Source organism: Ptiloglossa arizonensis, chromosome 1, assembly GCF_051014685.1.
Source record: "Ptiloglossa arizonensis isolate GNS036 chromosome 1, iyPtiAriz1_principal, whole genome shotgun sequence".
Taxonomy (NCBI): Eukaryota; Metazoa; Arthropoda; class Insecta; order Hymenoptera; family Colletidae; genus Ptiloglossa; species Ptiloglossa arizonensis.
In genome coordinates, this window is record NC_135048.1 from 16,223,262 (window position 1) to 16,250,754 (window position 27,493).

At 35.3% G+C, this 27,493-nt stretch overlaps 1 protein-coding gene and 1 long non-coding RNA gene across 3 annotated transcripts in view; one reads left to right on the forward strand and one right to left on the reverse strand.

Moving 5' to 3' along the window:
- The window catches only part of LOC143151346 (uncharacterized), a 147,408-nt gene that overhangs the window by 65,190 nt on the left and 54,725 nt on the right, over positions 1-27,493 (forward strand). The window contains exon 1 of one of the 2 annotated variants that reach the window (XM_076320410.1): positions 17,737-18,003. The exons of the other annotated variant lie outside the window; for it this stretch is intronic. The gene's annotated coding sequence lies outside the window, so the exon portion shown is untranslated. Of the gene's footprint in view, positions 1-17,736; positions 18,004-27,493 lie in introns of those variants that run through there. 2 annotated transcript variants of the gene reach the window in all.
- Positions 7,565-10,722, reverse strand: LOC143151367 (uncharacterized). Its single transcript, XR_012993303.1, has 3 exons — positions 10,317-10,722; positions 8,014-8,066; positions 7,565-7,921 (listed from the first exon to the last, which is right to left on the reverse strand). It is a non-coding gene; the product is annotated as an uncharacterized LOC143151367 (long non-coding RNA).

Genomic DNA, 27,493 nt, shown 5'->3' on the forward strand with positions numbered 1-27,493 from the left:
TGTTCGATGAAAATGTTATAAAATTGAATATCCTCGCGATGACTCGTATAGACTATCTACTACGCACGCTTCTCGCCATTTTGTAATCTCTAAATTTGTTGAATTCGTAATAAAGCTCACTTTGTTCGATGAAAATGTTATAAAATTGCATATCCTCGCGGTGACTGGCGTAGGCTATTTTAATCGGAAATTCGTGCCGCAATCGCGAAAATAGCTCTGCTGAAAGAAATGCAGATAGCGGTAAAAGCGATCCTCCCTCGCGACACGTCAATTATTCGGAAGGAAGCGGGCTAATTTCATACGACACATGTATCGCGAAGACAGTCTCGCGAGTGTTAATCGTTTGATAGCAAAATTGCGCGAACGTCACGTGCTGGATGTGTGAAACTAGAGAAATTACGTGTACTCGGATGATAGTGCATTAGCATGGCGTGGTTGTTACGTGTTACGTCATTTGCAAGAATGACCAACGAGTGGAATGAACGCATTTTTTTTTTACCCTTTCGCTCGATCTTAGTTTTATCACTTTTCACTTGTTTTTCGAACGATAACTCATAATTCGATAGAGAAAGGAATTTAATTTTACTACGTTACGATCGGTTTATGCTATCCACTTGGAACAATATTAAAGTAACATTTCAAAATTTCGATCTTTCCTCAATCCTTGAATTGTGAAATACAAAATATATTTTTTATGAATATCCCTAGAGAGAGAGCTCCACCCCAAAAATAATTGAAACGTTGAAATAATATTACTTATACTACTCTAGAAAGATGACAATTATTGCAATCATTCAAACCTTCTAAATTTGGCACAATATTAGAAAAAATTGTTATCCTTAATTTTAATTTCAACTTTCTAAATCTTGTATAATGTTGGAAAAAAATTAAATACTGTTTTTAATTTTGTAAGAAGAATAATCGATCGAGCTCCTAAAGCAATATTTATCGAATTGAAATTTTCGAATAATGTATTTCTGTTTAATACGGAACTTCTATTCAGGAAGAAACGTGTATCGTTGAAGGAAACGATCAGAAATTAACCGATATTGTGTTTGCTTTTTGCCTGTTAGAAAGTCGGGGCCCCTTTAGAAATTGGGGGTACTGCATACTTTGCATGCGTTGCACACTTTTAGTTACGTCACCGCGAACGTTATCGAACGGTCCTCAATTAATGAGAAAATATAGCTGCGTGGTGTTCCAATGGTGAAAAAATTCGTTCGCGACGAAGATGTGGTACCTCATTGTCCGGTAATTGTGCCGATTAATTAGTCGGGAGACTGGCGATGCTTGGAAATTGAATTGTTGTCGCGACTTTATGGACACTGCGCTCATGTCAATGATCTTAGTTAATTAGTCGCCCAGAGAGCTCCACAGTTTTACAATTAATTTCCACTTACGTATCGTGCTTGTACAGCATCTCCACTTCTGTTTCATTTAACTTCGAATTCTTCACATTAGACACAGTTAATGCATTTCGTTCGCTGAAAAAATATACAAGGAACTGTATATATATGTGTATGTGTATGTATGTCGATAACAATTTATTGCACGTTTTGTTCACCGTAAACAAATTATTCTATGAAATTATTTCTTCGATGCAAGTTAGTCTTAGTTCGATGCTACTCATTGATAATAATAATTAAAATTCGTTAAAATGAAAAAGAAATTTATAACTTTCGTTTTATTTACTTTGAATGTTTCAAGTTTTATTTAAAAAGAATTGATAAAAAAAAAAAGTAGAGTGTATGGTTTAAAGTGTGAAACAAAAAGTCATATCCATTTGGAATAAACATAATATCATTTGCAAATATTCAATTCCCTAAAATATATGTTACACCCTGTCGAATTGTTGCATTGGTCATTTTTAAACGGTAGAAATTCTCTACTTACAAAATATTTTCCATTCCAAAATTTCTCTCTTCATCGTTTCATGTAAACTTTATTTTCTCCGAATTTTTATGCAGTATAAAATTCATATTAATGTTTCTAAATACACATAACCTTCGACCTTTTAGATACACATTTATGAAACATACATCGAATACTGTCCTGAAAACGCGTGTAATTTTTATCGTTGCGTTTGAACGATAAGGAAAGTAGTTCAAATTAACAAGCAACGTTGGAACGTTGATAAAAGCACCACTGGTTGGCCAACTATCTCAGAAATAGTTTCAATTACTGTAAAATAAATTGACGAATAAGAAATTCCTATTCCGTATCGGTATTCCGCGATCGGTTATTTTCTAGGACACCTGCCGGTCAATCAATCACGAATTAATCGGTAACTGTACTTAAACGGGTCATTACTTCCGTTTAAATTGAATCGTGAAAATCAAATAGAAACGTCACGTTTGTTCAAAGGATGTTTCATATTGGAGCGCATGAAATATGTCTCGCAACCCTCCAGGAACTTCTTGGAGATTGAATCATTAGTCTACTTCAGTTCTGACAGATTGAAATAAGTACTCAAAGTTTAATGTATTTATCGATCGTGAAATGCGAGATTGTGTTGTTTGTATACAAGAAAAAAATATGGATCAGTGTCTCTCAAACTTAATTCTTCCACCTCGATAAAAGATCGATGTTGTTAACTTCTACTGTCTGAACTGCCTCGATAAAGGATCGATGTTAACTACTTCGGTCCGAACTGCCTCGATAAAAGATCGATGTTAGTTTCTTCGGTCCGAACTGCCTCGATAAAAGAAAATTTTTGCAATTTACATTTTTTTTGTTGGAACATGGTCTGAAAATCGACAGATAGCCATACGTAACGTTAAATTCGCGATTAGAACGGATTTTGTCTCCGGACCGATGTGACTGGGGAATTCATTTGCACCATCGTTGATTTTCTTCAGCCTGGTTGTAAAATTCGACACACTGTTTGTAAATTGTATTTTTTTCTTTAAAATATTACACGTTGTACTCTTAAAAATCCATAATCTGTTATTTATTCCTTCTATGAAATTATTTATTCGATAAGCATTTCGGAGAACCTATTTGCAAAAATCTCACGCATTTTGTCGTTACAAGATACCAACGGAAAATGATTTTAAGTAATCTACGTTTGAACAATTATGTATTTGGATCGTTTTTGATACCAAAATACATTGTCTTTGGGGAAAATACTATTCTAAAGCGATAAAACAGTACACGATGATAGGAGTGGTTAAGATAGTCCAATTGACGATACTTGTGCTAATCTGTTTTACTGCCCATTTGTATTACATGGATGAAGAGAGACATTTTTTATATACCAGGATTAAGAACACTAACTAGTACAGATAATAGTTATCGATCATATTAAGCTTCAAGTAAGATACCGTTCGAATGCTTATTAACAATAGACACATCAAATCCTGCGAAGTTTGCACTTTTTGAACAATTTAGAAAATAACAAAATGGTAACTTAAATCACCATTTTTCACCTGGATTATACTTTCTAAATAATTTAGAAAATAACAAAATAGTAACTTAAATCCCCATTTTTCACCTGGATTGCACTTTTTGAACAATTTAGAAAATAACAAAATGGTAACTTACAATCCCTATTTTTCACCTGGATTGCACTTTCTAAATAATTCAGAAATTAATAAAATGGTAACTTAAATCCCTTCTTCACCTAGATTGCAATATCTTTCTTCAATCGGAACAAAATCCCTGAAATCTAGTACAGAAGTGATCAGGACCTATTTTCTTATGTAACCATCCGAAGATTTTTCCTCTAACAATTTCAAGATTAAAAAATAAGGATCGCAGCAGTACATACACATCCTTTTCGTACAATGACCGAAAGAAAAGTCAGTAACCCTGTTTATTAAATTTTCTACAGTCTCGATGGGGTTAGTTTAATTCACGCGTGAAACAAACCCCGTGTCGCGGAAGACTTGTTTTCGCGAATGACGTTATTACTTGCAAAATGGCCGATTTCCATGCCACTTTCTGTCTTAGCGACGGTAATAATAGAATTTCTTGAACGAAGCCAGGCCTGTACCATTCTGAACGCCTTTCTCCCGTCTGCTTCCTTAAAGACGTGACCTTTTGCTTACTCTTCAGATCGCAATAACAATGGCAGCTGCACTTGCTGCAGATTCCGATCGTTCGAATTGCGCAACTCCTCTTCCCTCGCTTTGATCTTTGTTCCCGTTGGCGAGATCCATGGAACTAATCTTGTTCCTTGGCCACGGTGAAAGGTCTGCTCGTCCCGTTGGAGCTGGTTATTGCCGTAAAAATGACGATTTTCTGGGAATCGGCCGCGTCTGCCACACCTACGCATTGCACTCGGCGAATCCTTTCTTCGAGGTTTCTCGCGTTGACCGCGAGAACCTTTGTGCAACAGGTTTCGTCGTGGCTTCGTCAGAAATCGGAGAATACGTTGATACCGTATCAGTTGTAGCGTTACAGGAGAGCGAACCGCTCCCTTACCTTTTTTTTACGTAACAAGAAACCAACATGGTCAAAAAATTGCCGTGTCGTGCACTAAGCCGATATTCAGGCTATCCGAAAACCAACGATGAACATTGTATCGAATCGATACTGCTCCACGAATTATAATTTTCTATCCAACACGAGTGTCCCAATCGTCACCGGTCGATTTACTTTTTGGATAAAATTCAAAAGGTTCGAGGAACCTTGATATTTTTTATTTTATTTAAAGATACAAACTTGGGAGTTAACGATGGAACAAGATATCTTCCAAATAGTCGCCTCGGCTTTTTTCTTACAGACCACCGATACTGCTCCACGAATTAGAATTTTCTATCGAACACGAGTGTCTCAATCGTCACCGGTCGATTTACTTTTTGAATAAAATTCAAAAGATTCGAGGAACCTTGATATTTTTTATTTTATTTAAAGGTACAAACTTGGGAGTTAACGATGGAACAAGATATCTTCCAAATGGTCGCCTCGGCTTTTTTCTTACAGACCACCGATACTGCTCCACGAATTAGAATTTTCTATCCAACACGAGTGTCCCAATCGTCACCGGTCGCTTTACTTTTTGGATAAAATTCAAAAGGTTCGAGGAACCTTGATATTTTTTATTTTATTTAAAGATACAAACTTGGGAGTTAACGATGGAACAAGATATCTTCCAAATGGTCGCCTCGGCTTTTTTCTTACAGACCACCGATACTGCTCCACGAATTAGAATTTTCTATCGAACACGAGTGTCCCAATCGTCACCGGTCGATTTACTTTTTGGATAAAATTCAAAAGATTCGAGGAACCTTGATATTTTTTATTTTATTTAAAGGTACAAACTTGGGAGTTAACGATGGAATATGATATCTTCCAAATGGTTACTTTGGCTTTTTTTTACAGACCATCGATACTGTTCCACGAATTATAATCTGCTATCGAACACGAGTGTCCCAATCGTCATCGGTCGATTACATCAAAGCATTGTTTTACTTGAAGTATACCATCGAGGTGTGGCACACCTTCATTTCTGTGAGAAAGGTGTTAAAATAGGGGTCAGAGTTGACCAAAAAAATATACTAGAAAGTAGTAAAACCAGGGCCGGATTTATTACGGAACTAACGAAGCTTCGACAAGAAGGGGTTCTCAAGAGCTTCTTATTTGTTGATTTCTCAATATAACTACTATACTATTCAGATGTATAAAAAGTAACAAAATTTGTCTAAATAACCTTGATCTTTTCTCAATTTTCATTTCAAACTTAATACCCGAAAACTCATTGTTAATAATATAGGTACACGGATTAAATGAAAAAACGAAATTTTTTACCAAATTGTTTGATATTCTTCCAAACTTTTTAATGCGAATTTTTCCCCCACATAAGATTGTAATACGTGCAATTTTTCTCTATTCAATACTATTTTCATACCTTAATAAACGCATCGAAAAAGTATCTGACAGAAGTAGACTACTGGAAGGATAAATAGATTTTCATAATAATAATAATACCTGACTTTCGTAAATTTTTGAAAACAGGAAAGTTTCGAGTTCTTGTCGTTCGATAGTCACTGTATTATCTTTGTAAAACAACTGTCGAGGTACACGGTGTGGTTCGAATCTCATAATATCTTCAAATGAAACGTGATAGTGCACCAAATCGATCTACTATATAACATTACCGCTATAAAGTGGACATTTGTTCCTCGACGAGTCATCAGTGACTCAGTCGTACAAGAAAATACGCGAATGTCATATATATGTGTCTTTATAGCGAAGAATCTTATCTCGGATGAAATTGTATAGAAATTTCAGTAGCAAAAATTATCCACGAGCAAACATCCTTACTACCAGACCCTAGAGATCCAGGGGACCTTTGTATGAGTTTTCGATGAGTAATCTTACGATAAGATTGATTTATGTGCAAATTTAGTTTGCACACAACTAACTTATCGCAAATTAAATTTTGCACGTAAACTTCATCTGTCGATTCATGCGATAAAATTGAATCGTCTGTGTATCAATACCAAACAGAAACTCGCGTTGTTCGGGACACTTTTGTTGTTTATATGCGTTAGCGTACATGTGTTGGCAAATTTCTCGACATCGGTTGAAAACTCAGCCTGTATTTAGGCTGAACAAGATAACGATCTATTCGATCCGTTTCGAGATGTTGATACGTTCAATCGTTCGATCTTTAATAGGTTCCGCTTCAGTGGCACCGATGACTCATGATGTAATTTGAAGAGTTACGGCTCCAGATACCGGTTAACGACCGGGGTCTCCTCGTTCAGTAATCCGAACGAACTAGAATTTGGTTCGAAGGATTCCTCGAAACGACCACATCGTTGCTCGAACATCCAGAAACATGTTGCAACGAACTAAATTCGTTTCTTCGATCGTCTCATTCGGAACATCTTGATTCTATAAATTTTAAATCTGTACGGATGACTAAAAATTGAAGCAACAATTTCTTTATGAATAATTTTTTTTATTTTTTTTTGTATTACAGCTGATGTCGATATAGGATAAAATTGTTCCTATTATCTTACGTAAAACTAGTAAAGAATATTATATTTTCAATGTTTTTCAAATGTATGACAATTTTATAATTATTAGAAAAAATATTATTTAGAATTGCAAAGAAATTGGTAGACAAATTTTTAATCGCCCCGAGTGATTCTTATCGGGTAATTTTTTATACACAGGGTAAATACACGAAAGTTCATTATAATTCAATTGTCGGTTTAAGAGTTGTAATTTATTGAACCAAAGTTAACTGGATATTTTTCAAACTTTTGAAAATTCTTCGAGACATGTTTAAACGTCGAGAAAGTCCACCATTTGTACGAATTTCAGTTAAATTAAAAGTATTACTCCAAAAAGTATCGTAACCGACACGAAATAACTCGTGAATTTCAATTTTTCTTAATTTTCCACGAATTCGAATATTAGAGAGTTTTGTAAAATTACAATGTTCCAATCTGAAAAAAAATTGAATGATTTTCCCTAAAAAATTTATATATTCTATATAATAATAATTATATACTTATAATAATAATATAATATATTATATATTTAACGAGCAATGAGTTCGTTGGTTCTTATGTTCTCGTCGACTTAATAAATCAAATGAATCGATGTGTAAATATATTCAAAAAATTTCTCGGTGGTTCGATAGTGTTCCAGTACGATAAACATCGATATGTAAAATCCACGCGAACGAAAGTTTGTTCGTGGTTGCGTGAATATTTAAAAATGTTAAGGGCTCTCGATACCAGAAGGTTTGAGAATCGCTGCCGTAACACGTCGACTGTTGAACCGATTTCATAAAACTTTCCTTGAGCATCGCTCTAAATATTTTCATAGCGTACGGTTTTAACCGAACATCTTTACTTTGAACACCACGGCTGAAAGTTTTTGCAGAGTATGCGCTTTCAAGCATCCGTTGAATTTTTACGTGGCGTTATAATTGAATACCGTGCCGTGAAAAATGACTCCGCTGTAACAGAAACATTAGTGTCAGTCGTAAGTGCGTGACGTTGCAGTCAACGCGTTAATGATTGTCTTACGATCCTTTGGTATTTCACTTACCGAGCTTGTGTCGTTTACTAATACATACACCTCGTGTCACGTTCAATTCTATCCTGTAAAATACATTTTCCTTGCGTTCAATATTTAAACAAAGATAAAATTTCAAATAAAATATTTACACAAATTTTATGATATATAAAGTTACCACGAGTAAATCACTCTGTCATTATTTCGAGTACGATATAAATTGTTCAATAGTGTAACTGTAAAATACATTTTCTTTGCATTCAATATTTAAACAAAGATAAAATTTCAAATAACATATTTACACAAATTTTACGATATATAAACATACCACGAGTAAATCACTCTGTCATTATTTCGAGTACGATATAAATTGTTCAATAGTGTAACTGTAAAATACATTTTCCTTACATTCAATATTTAAACAAACATGAAATTTCAAATAAAATATTTACACAAATTTTACGATATATAAACATACCACGAGTAAATCACTCTGTAATTATTTCGAGTACGATATAAATTGTTCAATAGTGTAACTGTAAAATACATTTTCTTTGCATTCAATATTTAAACAAAGATAAAATTTCAAATAAAATATTTACACAAATTTTACGATATATAAAGATACCACGAGTAAATCACTTTGTTGTTATTTCATCTTATATAGTACGATACAAATTGTTCAATAGTGTAACAGTAAAATACAGTTTCTTTGCATTCAATGTTTAAACAAAGATAAAATTTCAAATAAAATATTTACACAAATTTTACGATATATAAAGATACCACGAGTAAATCACTCTGTCATTATTTGGAGTACGATATAAATTGTTCAATAGTGTAACTGTAAAATAAATTTTCTTTGCATTTAATATTTAAACAGAGATAAAATTTCAAATAAAATATTTACACGCATCTTACGATACATAAAGATACCACGAGTAGATCACTCTGTTATTATTTCATTTTATATAATACGATACAAATTGTTCAATAGTGTAACAGTAAAATACATTTTCCTTGCATTCAATATTTAAACAGAGATAAAATTTCAAATAAAATATTTACACTCATTTCACGATATATAAAAATGTTATTTCATTTTATACAGTACTATGTAAATTGTTCAATAGTGTCTAACATCCCCACTTTTAAAACCAGTTTAACGATCTACGATTCAAGGTCATTCAAGGTCAACGAATCCATACGATCTTCGACCAACACCGAAACAGTGTTCACTTCTCTTTCGTTCGTTCGAAACTCCTTCCGGACGACAATTTCGAAAAGCGGAAACGATCGCACTCTCCATGGATGAAAATCGCTTTTAATACGGAGAAAAAGAGAGAATCGCTACGGAACGATTTATTTCATTGATGTTTTGCTCGAATGTAAAAAAAGAAGAAAAAAAAAAAAAGAAAGAAAGAAAAAAACCAAGAATCTTCACCGCGCTTCGAACGATTTATAACTTTCGAACTAATTTACGTAGAAACAGCAGCCCGATGATATTTCAAATTAGTTCGACAGAACTGCAATTCATCCGCCTCATATTTTCTGGCTTGCCGCGTTTCTAGTCAGTTTAACGGCCGTAATGTTGCCTATAATTTTCTCTCTCTCTCTCTCTCTCTCTCTCTTCCTTTCTTTTTTTCTTTCTTTCTCTCTTTTTTCTCCGCGTGTCAGCAAAGAATTCGAAAATGCAGTGCATTCATGGCCGAGTGAGTAAGCTTGTCCGAGTTTAAATGCCTTTCTCTGTGCTGTTCAGTTTCCTATTTGCCGGCATACACGTAATGTTTCGAGATCATTGTACGCGTTCGAATTACGAAGAAAATATAGGGTGGATTTCGAAAAAAGTAACCGCGTTTCGGTACGGTGTGTGGGTGCCACGCGTGATATCTGCACTTGTGTCTCCGATACGTGGTATGTGTGTGTGTGTGTTATCAGACCCCACATGGCATGTAACAAAACCAAAATTTGCGATAGCGAAGTAACACATATCGCGTACCTGACCAATATCGAACAACGCAACAAATACCGCATAAGATGACAAGTATCAAACGATGCACAAATATCTAATTAATTATTTAATATAGAATTTTTTTTTTTAGATAATAAATAATAATTATGTATAAATTTTTATCAATTAAATATCGTACCCACTCGCGTGCACGGAAGATTTTGTTATCGAAAGGTTGTAAAATATAACAAATACTTGACACATCTACGGACACGTTGCCCGAATAGATTCTAACTCGATAAAACATTTATTCGAATATGAAATCGATCTCTCCTTTACGAATGAGAAGTTAATTACGTTTCAACGTAACATGGAACATTCTTACCTCGTTCTCGTTTATAGAGTGTACTGGTAAAGTGTGTAGGAAAACCTTCCGGACATCCTGTACATTATAGAAACATAAATTAAGTATAATGGTTACGTTAATTTCTCTCTTCCTTTCAATCGTAACTCGTATACTTCAACAACAAGAATTTACCAAGAGATTCGTAAATCCGTTACGTTACAGATTTGTGAATATATTTCGTTAGGTCGTACACGGTGGTAATTATTTTCGAAATTGTTTCGCGAGACGAGATAACCTAATTCTATCCGAAAGATAAAATAACCCCGGAACGAGATAGCGCGTTATTCGAGGTGCCCGAATCCGGGCAGATATACATGGAAATCGTTATCGGTTGTTGCGAATTGGTTGCGTGCAACGCAACGTGCAAAGCGACGAACTTGGTCCTCGTGCGTCTCATCGAGGATTGTGGATCGGGCGATAAGAATTGTTGGTCTCGCGGCGGCGGCGGCGGCGGCGGCGGCGGTTGCGGCGCCTGCGCACCGATTAGAAAATCGGTGCGCATCGCGCGATCGCTTGAAATGTAAAAGGATGCTTTCCCCTGCGAACTCGTTCGCTCGAAGGGGCGTGGAGTCTCGTCGAGGCGTCTGGAAGAAGCTGCGCGAGCGACCGGTGATCGCGCGTTTTCGCGTACCAACGTCAGGTTCTTAGTGATTCATTCTCGGAGAATGCGATGTGGCAACGTACTGGAGGCAAAAGCGAGACGATGGAAGAAGGCGCGAGAATAACGGAGAACGCGAGAGAAGAAGCGATCGACGTGTGGTGTCTGCACGCTCCGTCGATTCCCTTCGAGCGTTTCCACCTCGCGAGAAGTCGTCCGGATATTACGTCACGTTTGACCCGCGCTGCCCGTTGCTCGAACTCGATGGACCACTGATTCCTTTCGCAGCTGTCGCTCGGGGTAGCTGCCAGTTGCTGTTTTCACCGTTTACAATTTTATTCGCACCGGTTGCTTCGGAAGATCCAAGGATATACTGATCTTTCGGAGAGCAACGATCTTCGAGAAAAATCTCGTCGATCTTGAACCGTTGAAGAGACTCGAATTTATTCATTTTAAATTTATACTGTTTGGAGAAGGTACAAGTTGTTCTCTCTGTTTGCAATTATATTCACGTAAATCGGTACATACCGAAATTTTAAGCATAAATTGCTTCGACGGATCGAAGAATTTACCAATTTACGAACAGTAACGATTTTCGAGAAAAATCTTGTCAATCTTGAACAGTTAAAGAGACCAAACCTATTAGTTTTACATTTATGCTGCTCAGAGAAGGTATAAATTGTTATTCTCTTCGTTTGCAATTTTATTCGCACTAGTTGGTTCGGGAGATCGACGAATTTTCTAATTTCTTGAGAGCAACGATTTTCGAGAAGAAGAGTAATCTGTATTGATCAAGGAGAATTTTGAAAGAATATTGTATCGATTTTGCACGAAACAATTGTAAACGTGTAATGAAAAATCATAACCAAAGAGTCTGATCCGTTTACGAAAAGATCAGTGCTGTTGTCTTGATCCTCGGGGGTTAATAAATATTGGAGCGTAATGTTCCTCCGACAAGGGGATTTTCAATGATAGTTTGTTTATTTTCAATAATAAATCAGACAGGGCACTGAAAAGCGAAAGTAGTTCCTTAACCGGCAGTTATGATTCATCAGATTTACGGTGACTCGTAAAAAAAAGTGTGAAATTTCAAGTTGTCCTTGGGCCAGCCTCTTATTATGCGTCCTTGATCTTTTTACTTAACAGACTTCAACGCGCAACTCTCCTTCAGTCGTCGAAAAGGATCGTAGTGTATCATTAACGGGACGAAGCTTTCGAGCAGATTTCGCTTAACAAAATCAGCATACCTTACGATGAATTTTTTACAGCCTCTTAGAGTCACTTAAGAACGATTTGCTGTTTCTTCGGGTCGTATCGCTTCAGATATTATAAAATACTTGTCAAACATCTGAATTTTCGATCGAAAAATTAACATCTACCATTGGTATACAAAAAGAATTCTAAAATCCCTAATTCACGATGCAAGGACTCGTAGATCGTTTGTTATACATCGTATGCACATTTATTTTCGTTCTTCATTATGTGATCAATAATTATTAGTCACTTTTAAAATATATTCACATAGGTGGTTTTTCTAATTCTAGTATTTTTTTCAATGGGGAAAACTATTGTAAATCAAGTTAGATGTTATAATCTTAATTTCTCATAAGTTCTATGAAATTCCACTATCTCCTAGTAGTAACTATTATGCAGCTGATGCATCATTCTAATGGGCGTATTAAAATTAAAAACTATATTCAAAACGTATAGTAACAAATATAATCCAAACAAGTATAGTTTATTTTCACAGTCGTATTTTCGCAATCGATAAATCGTTACATCAATGAATCGAAACGTGATAAAATAATAAAGTGCAATACTTAGAAAGAAAAATTAAATTCTTTAGATATAAATATCTAATATATATAAGTATATTTTAATTATACAGGGTAGTAGATACTCGTTCTTTTTACCTAATAATAGAAGAAGATGAAAGAAACGTGATTCCAGACTTTTCGAGTATAATACGTGTTTTACCTATGTTTCGAGGTCATCATTTTTGAGAAAATATTATAGAATCATTGATCGCACAATTTTACCATTATTCCACTTGTTTGCTCCGCGATACAGCGACTCGGTTGCCTCGGTAAAGATAGTCAGTTCTTAACATATGGAACGGTGGTCGAATTAAACATAATTGGTCGCTGGAAGTCATTTCCCCGGCTGTGAATCACGCTAAACACAGCTCCTACTATTACAATCTACCAGCTGGTCTTTTCGTTCGAGAAACACAGCCTGCAGGTTTGCGCAAAGCGTCAAACTAGCCTGACAGTATGGCAGGGATAATCCTCGAGTTGCTTCGTTCGACCAGCCAGTTGATTTTGGTCTGACTATAGTGACTCACTGTTAGTTCAACTGTGCCGCGAACCTCTGAAATCTTTACACGAGATACGAACTGGAACGAAAACCACCTGTGAATAAAACGATTACGTTATGCATCCAGCGAAAAGAAACTCGTCCGTGCTACCATAAGTGAACCGATCACCTTGAACACTCATTGATACTTTACTTGGAAAGGTGCAACGACGAAATACGAAAGTGAACATTTTCATTAATCGTTGAAATTCGATCTAGAAATCTCCAGAGACTTTTATCGAGGGAGAAATCCGGACTTTTAACGAGGAGTTTCTCTATACGAACGACAGTCAACACTTAAGCGATAATGTTTAAAGGGACTGTTGCTAATGCGTGTTACATGTTCGTCTCGTTTTCTCTGATCTTCCACTTTCCCCTCGGAAGTTGAACAAAACTGTATAAAACATTACTGATTAAAACAGGGCTCCCCCTAAGTGTACCGTGGCCAAGGCGAGAAAGGAAAATGTCAGTCGATTCAAGTTTGACGCCCAACACGCGCACACACGCACAAAAGACTGCACAAATACTGGCACGTGTTGTGGATCAGCAGTTTCGAACGATGTTTCACCCCCCCCCCCCCCCTCTCCCTCCTGGGTTCCTCTGCCAGTCCTTTTAATGTAATTGTCGGATAGCACGCGTACTCGTTAGCGCTCTTTGTTTGTAGATCGAATAGTCGGGAACGGCTCATGTATTTAATTTAAACGAGCGTACGCAATGGCCGACTCGATGAAAAAGTGATCAAGCACACAATAACAAAAATTACGTTCCTGAGACAGTTGGTCTCTTTTAATTTTAATACGATTTTTATACAGTTCTCTTTTATACAGATTCGTAATTGAATTTTTTTTTTTTTGGATTTTACAATATCACTGGATAAGTATCAAGGGGGTGTCCTTTGCACGGAATACATTCATTTAGGCTAAATATTACAGTATAGTTTTATATTGTAGACTCTGAGGAGTAGCTGGTAAAAATTTAGCGAACAGCTTCAATTTTGTGGATTCATTTACATAAGAATATTTAGTTAACACTACTCGTAGTAGTATTAACGACACTACGATTTTCTTCCAGCGTTTAATCATTTCTGTATTTATTTATTTATTTATTTATTTATTTATTACCAGTCTCGTCTCTCGTAAGTATGTCAGTTGTCTTTTTATTTTATTGGAATTCGTTTGAAACAATTCGTTCAACTCACCTCGAAAGCTTAAATGGTATTACGCTCGTAGCGTACCTTTCTCCGTTTCGTTTCTTCAAACTATTTTACTTTGCAATAAATTGTGTCACGACGATTAAATGGTTACAAAACTTGACAACTTACACGTGACAAAATACGAGATGATTGAACGAAAAACTAACATTTCGTAGGAAACGGTGCTTTGAGTGGAGCAGGTTTTCTTTATGTCTGTTTATTTTAATTAGTTATCGATTATTCGCGTCACGTTGTTGCGATGCAATTTCTGTGCATCGAGTTAACTGCAAAAGTGAGCAAAATTTCGTGAATTTCGTGTCCTTCCAGTTTGTACGAACTTTCTATCAAGGTCCAGAAACCGGTACCAGTCTTGTTCTCAGACACGACAGATATAAGCCCTTCTCTCTCTCTCTCTCTCTCTCTCTCTCTCTCTCTCTCTCTCTCTCTCTCTCTCTTTCCCTCCCTCCCTCCCTCTTCTTTCACCGCGACGTTTTCTTCTTGTTAATATTCCCTTCTCCGATTATTAATCGCTGGAAGAATCACTCCAAGTGCATCGAAATATTCGTTGAAAGAACAACGTTTAATGATTACCTGACAATTCAACACTTTCACTCTGATACAAGAAAAATTCTTTTTAGCATATTTAATGCCGCACGGAGCTGAAAGTTTCTCGGGGATACTTGCCGACGTGGTCTGAATTTCTAATGCTTCAAACGGTTGCAAAGATTTATTCTCCCTAATTAAAAGAAGCCTTTACTGTTTCCTACTTTATTTTAATACCGGAGTTTTTGTCTTATTTTTATCCACTAATTATAACGAGCTCTATACCTGCGAGTGCGCGTACAGTGCGGTTCAAAAATTTCGTGCACTCTTCGATCTTTATAGGAGTGAAGTATTTTTATACGGATCTACTTTTTTTTATCGAAACAACATTTCGCTCTTTCATAATCAAGAGACGTTACGTATTATTTTATAATAGATAATGCAAATTGCATATTGTAAATATTCTTTAGAAAAACATAAAACGTTTACGTCTCTTTCAGTGATCAATTTTCGTATGAGAAAAATTTACTGCGTCATTGGGATTTATGTACGATAAGATTAACTTGGTAAACGATCGTTGTAAATAATTTGTTCCTTTATGGCTATGCGACAACGTTAAAAACCTCGTAACAGGGTAGTCTGAAAGTTGGAGTAGCAAATCTGATGCTCTCAAATATACTTAGTCCCAACTTTGTATCAATTTTAAAACAATAAAGCATGTTTGATATCTTTTATGCAAGCAGAAGGTCATTATAAAACTTTGAAATTAAGTATAAAAGCAATTTTCAATTGTACTTTATCTTTAAGCAATTACGTAATTATTCTGTTACAACGTGTACACTTTCTTCTAATTTGCTTAATTAAGACATAATAATAATAATAATAATAATAATAATAATAAAAATATAAAAGAATTGAACATTCCCTTAATGCTTCGAATAATGGAGGTTTTGAATGACAAAAAGTACCAACCAAAACCTCACTGGAAGTCAAATAAAATTCTACCGTAATGTCCAAGAATAAGAAAATGCATAAAGAGTGCATAACATAAATTCCCTTTTAGAAGAAGTAACATAAAACAGTACACCGATTATCCGACTAGTTCTACCGGAATAATCGAACAGGTACATCGTTACCGATCGTTCAACTTGTATTCTTCGGATTTTTGCTAATGGGAATACCATCGTGCAATCTTCCGACGACAATAACAAGGAAGAGCAGTCGTTTCAGTATCTAGCTCCCACGCGTTTACCGAAGGCAAGTTGTATTAGCTAGGCTGTAACGTCTTACCGAAAAGTCGACGGAATATTTCAGCTCGCGAGATGTCGCTAGAAAAGAGTTAACGCTTCCCGTTCGAGACTTTAAAAGAACCGAACTTCCGTTTCCGATAATTCGGGAGACAGCGAAGTGCACTTTGCATCGGCGAACGGAATACAATCGCGGATGCTTTGCAATTTCATGCTCTATTAATCCCTCCGTAAGAGCATCGAGGATGGCGATCGCAAAATTTTACAGAGCTTATCGTCCTAGATGACGTGTCCTGTGCACGTATATGGCTTCTCCATACATATGTAAATAGACACGGAATAAACGGAACGCCGTAATAACAATGAACAACGAGCAACGGAGGGGGGAAAAATAGCAGGGTCCGGTAAATGTGTATAGCGAAAGATGAAGGGGGGCAGTGTGACGCATGGTCTGTGGCACGAGGGAACAGCATTATTCCCCTAACGCGTCGAGAATGTCGAACGCTAATCCAGAATAAGGAGCGGATGGTCGAAAGTTGTTTGAGCATTGCGCGTATCAATATGCATGAGGTGGTAGCGAGCCGGGTACGTGGCTTCTGTGGTTCCGGTCGTCTTCCGTTCCAGAAATCGAGTTTCACGTTTTCGAGATCGAGATACCACGATTTTTATAGGTTTCTCATTTACCTACTTTAGTTGTTTCTTCTCCAATAATAATCATTACTCCAAATAACCAGTGGTTGGTCACGAAGAGAGTTTAGTAGGAGGAAAATACTCCTACAATCGACAACGGAGTAAAATCAGCGATACTGCTCTGTCAAATACCTTACTTCGTAGATCCAATTTTTGTTTTTTTTCCGCGACAACGCTCCAACAGCTCGAGAATCAATATATACATATTTTTCCGTGACATCTTTGACACTGTGTGTGTCGAACTCGTTTCGAAACAATTCTTCTTTGTTTCCACATATATACATATTTCGTTTTAACAACGAATCACTACGTTTCGATTCTACGTACTTTTAAAATGCTCGGCAACCGACTCTTTCGAGTTACCATGCCGAACATAGGTTAGAAAAGTCCTATCGAAAAAGGTTGGTCGACATCGTAGCTATCTTCCGCAGCCGTATGCTTGGGTAATACGAACAAGTTCGAATACAAAGTTTCTATAGGGTGGTTTCCTACCATTTACCGCGTTGTTCCGATATTTGGCCGCTAAAGGTTCGAAAATTCAGCGATTTCACGGATCCTGGCACGCTACGTACCAGATCGCTATCTTCACGAACACAGGGCAGACGGCAAGCGCAGCACGACGACGGCGGCGGCAAGAGGAGCAACGGGGGGCCCCGAGCGATGACCGAGACTCGGGGTGGGGGTTGCGAAAGGACCAATCAAGCCGAGAGCTCGACGAGGGTGGCGTGAGTCATCGGCAACGGTCTGGTGGCGACATCCGGTGGCCGGCAGTCTGCCAGTCGGTCGCGAAACGCCACGCCCGCTGTTTTAAATCTGCAAGAACTCTTCTCTTGTCTCTCTGTGTGTTTCGATACACGGGGCCCTCGTACGATCGTTTTGCGAACGCGAGGGGAACCGGTCCGAGTCTGCGCACGCAAACGAACAACGGTCGCGAGAACGATTTCTCCAGCTGACCGACCGGGAGCCGGCTTTTCGTCGAGTGGTGTTCTTTCTGTGACGGCTACCTGCCTGGACCACGTTTCCCGGTGCCGGTGCATAATAGTGAGTTGATTTCTACCGATTCTCCAGTTTTTTCGCTACGGCGCTGAAATTTTTGTGCGAGTGTCCCGAGAATCCTAGTGTAATTCTGGTGGAATGTACAATCTCGAACGATACTCGAGAATTTCGCCGGCCGGTGGAAAGCTTAGCGCTCGTCGGCCGGGCATGCGAATTTTTTTATTTGTTTAATGCATCTCTAAGAGGCTTCCTATACAAGAAAGGATTAACCGAGGTAGTAATTAACACGTTGCTGACCAAACCGGTAAATTCTACTTTTTAAGCAACTGCATTCTCGGCTCACCGAGATCAAAAATGTAAATTGACTGTTCAAATGGTTTTTAAATACTCTTTTTATCATTGTATCGTATGTATGCACCGTATTACAATTTCAAATTATGACGTATTCAGGGAAGTGTGACTCGAGTGGTTGGCAAAGTGTTAATTGTCCTTTTACGATTCGTTTTTGCGAACAAAATTTTTTGTTATACAATTTTCATTATATTGTTTGAGAAGGAAACAAATTTTATTATTTTTTTTTATAGAAATATTTTTCTCTCTTCGATCAGTGAAGAACATTTATCCTACAATAAGTGTTTCTTAATTATTTAAAGTTTATCGTAAAATTTCATATTGCGAAATAACAATTTTTCGCTGTGAATATTCAAAGGTTTATGGGCGTCCTTGTAATTTCTTGTAGATAGGTGGTAACTTTCGCTCTTTTCTCCAAAAGTAATCATCCAGAAAAAGTTGTTTGGACACTGGCACTGATATGCAAAGAAAGTCCTTGATATAAAAAGAAACCTTGGAATTATATAGAGGGTTGTTTGATAAATAATTCGTAATTTTGCTTTCATTACGTAAATTGTAACAAAATTTAAATAATACAGTTTACGTTGGTCATTTAAGCTATCGTTCGATAATTATTTATTAATTGTTTAAACAAAGAAAACGAATTTTATCGAAAATGATTGGATTCACATAAAATGACAATTGGACGTTTTCGATTTACGAATTGACTTTAAATATTGACTTACAACTTCGGGAAGAAGCATTATTAAAATAATTAAAGCTTTCTGTTTTGTTGCACGTACTTTTATTTTTATTTGTTGACTACAAAATTTTATTAAAATTGCAACCGAATACGGCATTTATGTGTTTCTCTCGTAGTTATCGGAGTTACGACTCATTTATTGCCCACTTTCACCAAATGAAAATGCACCGAAATTATTACGATACCAAGAAAAGCAGTTCGCATAAATATAATATTTTGCCACATATAATTTTCTGACGTGAAATATGTTATTGCAATATTTTTCATTTCCATAGCATCATCTAATAGATACATTGACTCGTGTTATGTTATCACATAACAATTTTCAACATATGAACAACATAATGATATATCATGCAAGTGATAATTCTATAATAAATTAAATTAACCATTCTACTTAATAGTAACTAAGTGTCATTATTTATTAATTATTGAACTATATCTAGTAATTTAGAGAAATAACAAAATTCGTAATATGCAACTTAACTGTTTTCATTTTGTTTTCGTGATGTCAAACATTAAAATATTTAACGTCTTGTTATAATTCTAAAATCAAAGATACGAAAGTGGTTGCATACAAGGCAGTTGAAATCGTTTAAAAAATTTAACAAAGTCTGATTCTAACATTTTTAGATAACATTTTTAGATTACGAAATACAAAGTAATAGTATAATTCAAGCAGCATCAAAAATTTTAATTTTTTACCAAAGTATTTTATGTATTTTCAAATCACATTCCAAATGATATATTAATGTGTATTTTTATAGTTGTCGTTATTATACACTTGTTCTTATCTAAAAAATACCTCCTCTTATTACAAATAAAATTAGCATTCATTGATAGTATTACGCTACAAATTAATCAAATTAATTTTATTCGTTTCAAACTTACAACGAAATTCGTAATTTCGCTGATAAAACCGAGATAGGTAAACAACATGTGTTTGACACGTTCTGTTTATAGCGCGTGTACTTTGGGCGAATACGTTACCAAAGAGCTATCCTACGTGCTGTTCAAATGTAACCGGACAATTTATGTTCCATAAATAACATATAATCGTAAACGATATTCACGGTCTGGTAAATGTCTCGAAGCATATAGTACATTTTTTTCAGATAAATCAATTCAAAAGCGTTACAAGTTACGTAACAAGGAGATGCGTCTAAAAATAAACCTTAGAAACTTGAAACGTTAATTACGAAGACACGTTGAAAATAGTCTTCCAAATTACGGATAAAAGATTCAAACGTTCAAATTAATCGAACGCTTAAACCAACGTTTAGGAATTCCGTGAGTAATAAACTCCCGACGAAAGTTAATTGCATTTAAAGATTTACGTGAAACTTTCCGCGCGAGGTTATTTCGAAGTTGTAACAAAAGAGGGAGACACTGAGGCAATGGAAAGCGACCAGTAGGTTTCTTTCGTTTGGACACACTACCAATGACTGTGTCGCAAGGGTATCAACGGAGAGAGGAAACACAGCTTTCACGATTCGCAATTCAGAAAACTGGCGTCGCGTTTCATGAAACATTCGCGAAATTCGCCAATTAACGCGCTCGTGGCGAGCGTAATGTGTAACAGGAAGTAAAATCGAGACTTCACGGAGAAGGTGGCCGCGAATTTTCCTCGGTCGGTAACTCTAGGTGCACACTCCGCGAACCGCAGAGCGACGATAGACGCTGTGCTTAATTGTATTTTCTGCTGCAGTAAAGTGCTATGATCCCGCCGCCGGAGGCAGGAATGAAAGCAGAGCGAATGCGGTAAGCCGCAGCCCCTGTAATCCGCCACCGTGCAGCGGGACGAAAGCCGAAAAAAAATCTAACCACCGTTCGAAAAGCCGATCGTGGACTTTCCGTTCGAAGAGTGTTGTATCTCTTTGAAGCCGAGAGTGGCTTAAAAAACAACGATACTATGAATACGATCTTGCATGATTTTCTTTCGTATCGGGAAGTCGAACGATTCCATGAGAGTCTTTCAAGAGTATATTTGTCCGTTTTTTAATTTTTTCCACGATTTTCAATTTGGTTTGTAAATTTTCTATTGTATTTTCTTTCATACGGATAAAAAGTGAATTATGCGTGTTCGTTACCGCGTCACGGGAAAAGGCTCGGAGAAATTTCGTGGAGTGGTCCAAACTATAAATATGAACTGCGTAACATCGCAAAATTCTTGTAGTGGGGGGGGGGGGGGGCAGTTGATGCTCCCTCAGAAGACTCTTTACGCGATATATCGTTTATGGTCGCTTTTATAGTAAAAACGGAGATGATAAAAGTTATTACAAATTAAATTTCCAAATTTTGTAATTCTTCTACTCTAATTTTCGATTCTACAGTCCAAATGAGTTTGTTTTGGTGACACATTTATTAAATTATGTCTCGTAACATTGCAAAATTTTTACCGTGAGAGGGAGTTAGAGAGGACTTTGAGGAAACACCGGTTTACTAAAGCTCGCTTACAATGCGTTTATAACAAAGATTTAGTAATTAATGAAACCTCACAAATCAGGTGATATTTTATTAATTTTATTATTCATACTATTCAAATTTCCTTAAAGTTACAAAGTCATAAGTATAAAACAAAAATATAGTATATAGCGTTTTTTTTTCTTTTTTTATAAAATTGTTGTTATACAATAATAACATTTCACAATGCATTATTAAAATATTGATCTTTTATTTTCTTCAATAATCGGTAAATAAAAATAATCTCGGTTATTAACACAAAAAAGAATTTTGACCGATCTTTTCGAAGTATTCTTTAAAATAATATGGCGAAGAAAACTAATGTAAACAAAACCCAACATTAGCTGAAATTCATCCACGCTTTTGTCGAGTGAAATCAGATGATAGTACAAATAGGTCACTTTATAAAACAAACATTTTAATATCTTTATCACCCAAGTGTATAGGTACAGACACATGAATATAAAACGAATAAAACAGAAAGTACATACATGCATAAGTGGTGAGGTGCAGCTGAAATGCTGTTATTAAAACCTATCCTACATAACCTAAAATACACTTCCGTATCATGTCCATGGGAATGCTTAAAAAAAAAAATGCGTTTAATTGCTATTACCAGCCTGACAACACGAGTGATACTAAATTGATAATTTTAATAAAATTTAGTTAGATATAACGTGTACAATGTTAAAAAATAAGAAAAAGTAACATTGTAAAAAAACATCAAATTCTGTCTGTTGCAGCGGTTGAACATAATCTAAATTTTTCTAAAACATAAAAGACAAATATTTAACGTCGTTTTTTTTTAACAAAATAATTTACTATCAACGACTACTATTTTGAGATTCGTTCTCTTGAACACTATATTTAATATTCGTATTCTATAGATTACGATCACTTTAATGGACAATTCGTTATTTCGAATACCCAATTGTGCATAAATTGCAAATGAAAATAATTTTCTCTTTAAAATTTTATTTCGTTAATAATTATACGATTAAAATGAACAGATTTTTTTTAAATTGTTAAATACTTTTATATAACAAAATGATACTTAATAACTCCTTGTCTTTTCTCTTTGGATTCGTTAAATTGGATCGCACGCTTCTCTCTACTCGTTCTAAGAAATTTCCAGAACGAAACGAATAAAACTGAAATTATTTCATCAAAATAGACAAGAACTTTACGTACACCCTGCACGTGTCCCCTGCTTAAAAAACCATGGAACACTGGCCGCTGGTTCCAAGTGATCCAGGAATGCACGAAATGCAACCGACTGACTATTTTCAACATCCGACTTTATTGTTGGAATTAACATGAGAACGTAACACAGAACGCGTTATCGCGTTCCGCAGGCGGGTAACAGGAAAGAAAGCGGATCTCTGCATTTTTATGAAAATGTATGCACCGGTGGATACGCGGTGTATAGCAACCACCCTCGGAGATGCACGCGCTTTGTATTCTAAGGTAAAAGCATCTCTTTCGTAGGTCATGCCAAACCGCATTAGCACCGTTAAATGCCGACTAATTAATTATTCGTCGACGGGAAAAGTTCGCATAATTACATTACACGAACCAAGATGGATCGACACCAGGTTAATCTTTTTTGCTGGTAATCTTCTCATCTTTTGAGATAAAAATTTGATTTTCGGTACGTGAACAGATTGAAATAATTACAATTTTTTAACGTTGGGTTCAGGTTGCCGCGTTGGTCCGTTTGGCAGCTACGAGTTGCGCTAAATTTAGCACATTGTGAGCAAATGATCGAAAGGCTACTTGGATAGAAACTTTTGAAATGCAATAATTTTTCCCATGGGAATAACCAAAGGGAATTTAATTGAAGAAATTTCTTAAAAATAATACAATAATAATTGTAACTATTCTTTTCTTTGCTGATAAACGTATATGCAGTTTATATTTAATACGAAAGATTTAAACAATCGGAGACATCTTTGTTCGGTATTTAACTTCAGAAAAATTGAGTCACGAGTCCATCTATGTTGTATAATTATTTTCAGAAGGTGACTTCTAATTTTACAAATAATAATAATTTTGCGTGTTGGTAGGCAGTCGTCTTAATCGATCTTCATTTTTTTTTTTTTTTTATAAATTTAGTAATACGTTGAATTGAAACATTATACCCACCCTTGCCCAATATTTGATCCACAGAAAGCGTTGCTTTATTTTTTCAATCCAGTAGCTAAAATAAGTTGAGTACCACTGCATTGAAGTATTATAGTATGTCTTTACGTCTAAATCCATACATGCGTTCAGTATTTCAAGCCCTATCACTGTTCAAAAGCCAATTACAATATTAACGTCACACCTCCGAACCTCACCTTCTTATTGCTTCTGACCAGTGGTGAGCAATTAAAAATACTTTCGTTATTAAAGTTCCTCGTTACTATGGTCAAAATTTATTTGTGAGTCTATTTTAAATTTTATAGACTTTGCAACGCTTTTTCGATATTTTTTATATCCAGATATATGGTAATATTCAAGACATTCAAGATTTATTAAGACTTTGACGACAACTAAGATAATCAAGGAAGTAAAAGGAAGAGAGACGATCTTATATAGAGGGTGTCCCAATCATCACCGGTCGATTCTTTTTTTTTCCCAAATCATTAGCGTTAAAGATCACAATTTTTCGTAATACGCCTGTATAATTTACACCCGTTATTTCAACGTGTACTTTTCCATAATTAATTTTCCATCTGTCCAAACGTCATATGTCAAGTTTCAGATTAATCGGTTTGAAGTTTTAAAAATAGCGCGAAATTCAAATCGACCGGTTTCCCTCTGATAGCGAGTATGGGAGATACGAGATTTTTAATAAATGTATTTTCAAAACATCGCACATTGTTCAGAAACTCTCGTCATTGTCGATTCTGTTACGTTCTGTAAAAGTATTTTTAATTGTTCGTAAACGTAGCTGAAAGTCTGTTTTTATTGCAAGTATGAAAATAGACAAATAGTAAAATACATTTATGAATTTATAAGGTACGATTCTATTCTATTGTTCGCGACGTTTTTTTCTTTCCTATTGCAACACACGTTTCTTGTACGTTTCGTCAAGAAATGTCTTTTCTCATCATTGTTTCTTAATTATATGTTACTGCTGATTAATTCCGCATCGGGACCGGCCTTTGACAAGTCAGAAGCGTGGAACAATGTCTGAATTGCAGCGAATCAGATATTTCTTACGTCAACTGACTTCTCTTTGTTCGAATTAAATTTACATATTCCACTTGCAAGGTGAATGAAACTTCGACGAACAATTGAGTTATAACATATGTATGTGTACACATTCGTCGCGTTTCCTCGGTCTAGTGACGTGTCGTCTATTCTTCAACACGTTACCAACTTTAACGTGACATATTGAATATATAAAAATTGTACAGGCAATACCGGAGCACATCGATCGTAATAAATATTTTATTAAAATAACAATACATTGAGAAAAATGGAATCGTTTATCGTTAGAATAGACTTTGAAACTTTTTCGTGTATTTGTACATGGAATAAAAATATAATGCAATATAATGATACAATTTTCAAAGGATTGTCGTTAAATTAAAAATTATTCTCCTAATGGAAATTCACTGATCTAAGCCTGATGCAAACATCTACTATTTTTAACGCACGATGTCTGATTAATCTGTACCTACAACATCGTCGCTTAAAATTTATCGAAAGACGGTTAGACGCTTGATCTACTTTTTCCATTAATTAAAATTTATTTAAATCGCGTTTCGTGGATCTATTTTTAAACACACGAAACACATTTACAATTCATGTGCAATTTATCAAATACGTAAAAACGTAAATAAGGAAATTAAATATTACAACAAGTTATTTATATATATAAATTATAACGATTAAAACATATGAAACGTAAACGCTTTATTTTCTTGTAGAATAATTCTAGATTGAATCATTTATAGCGACGAGCATTCCGTCATATATATCGTAATAATACAATACACAGAGTGATCACTTTCTAAATATAAAAACATACCTGTGATCACTCTTCAAATATAAAAGATGAGTCAATAAGAACTGTCACTCGAAATAACTTCTTATTTAATCACTTCATAAATAACCGTTTTACATGAAATACCTATGACTTAGAAAAAAAAATGTAATCTCTGAATTTACATATATTTTTATTACAAATTTTTCTCTTCGTGAAAACAATAATATATACATTCACTCCTTAATAATAATAATCAATCTCTTATTCTTTTATATTAAACTTTTACTTATATTAAACGTATGTTCTATTCAATGGATCTCGTTGAACGAAAGCGTTTCATTTTTTTTGGTGTTTTGTATTTTTAAAGATATCAAGGTAATTTTGAATTTTTAAAAAAATGACACCGCTTAGTTTTTGTGCACTGTGTTGCAGCTAATGAAAAGAGGCATTCAATGATCCGTAACAAACGTGACGTCAAAACGATCTTCAGTCTTAAAACCTGCATTGTTGCTTGTAACTTCTGTGCTCATAGAACGATTACAACCTGGAGCACTAGTAATGGTTAGCTCTTTGTATTGTCGTTTATTGTAACTTATTGAAGTCACTTAAAGGTCATCTTGTTACTGGTCATTGAATTTGTCACTTTATCGGTTATAATATAGTACAAAAAAGGGTATGCGGTGCCGTTTGAAGAATTTAAGGTCAAACTTGACTCTGAAAACAAGACACAAAACAAACGAAATGCTTCTGTTTGATGAACCTCATCGAATACAATGTATGTACGTACGTATGCATTTCGTATGATACAATTTTCTTTATAGGAATCATAACTTACAGTTACCAATTTAAATTTAAACACTTATTTATCTTTAACTATTATTTGTGTAAAAATTTACTATCAGGTCGTTAAAAAATTATAGAAATTAGTTTGATTGAATCACATCTCGTTCGTTTAATTTCAATTCACTTTCTGATATTTAAACGATATTCAAATTTAATTATTTTTCCGTCGTTATAATTTATATTAATCGATTACAATCGTACAAATAGATTATAATTCTCTTTGACTATCCATCCAGTGTTTCTCCAGTTTAGTGTTTTTTTAAATGAAACAGGTGTTTCAAAAATGAATAAATAACGATTTATTACAGATGGTAATTGTTATTTAGTTCCTCTGCATAGAATGATATCTATTTCTACTTTAAAATTCGAACATTGGTTTTTGAGAATTCGAGCTTACGATTTTGTAAATTTATATTGTCGTTGTAAAAAAAAGGGACGTACTTTCTCAAAGCAATCACAAGCACGCACTACAAAGCATTCTTTGTGACAAAGGAATGAGAAAATATGTAAAGTACCGCGATTCGATGAGTTTGACAAACGTTTCGCGTTTGTCAGCAATAATGCGTGAACCGTTTGACAGAGTATGAACAAGTTTCACCAGAGTCCCCAGATGCAAAAATTACGATTTTTTATCAAACCACAATACATACTCTATCGTGATAAAATAGCGGATCAATTTTGAAAATTAATATTTACAATAACATTCGATGAAGTGTACTGTACACACTAAACGTTAATTACACATACAGTGTAAAATAAAACGAGTAAAAGAATTTCTACCTCATTAATTTCAATATCGATCAATTAAGACTCGGTGTAATTTAAACTTATCGATTACATAGAAACGATTTACCTTCTGGAACAATATTTATATTTGTTATAGTATATTCGTGAAAGTATTAATGGTATAAATGGACTCACGAGTGTTAGAATGAAACCAAATATACAATCTACGAGATATTTTTAATTTCTAGCGCTTCCACGATGATAAAGTATATCGGAATGTTAATGCAGGATTATTAACATTTGGTTAATACAGGAGGGAAATAATTAATCGATCGGATTACTAAACCGGGATTCAAACTCGGATGTGGCTTGCTGGGCGATTGCTTTAATCAATTAAACTATCCAGGTCGTCGACGAAGTCTTCCTCCCTG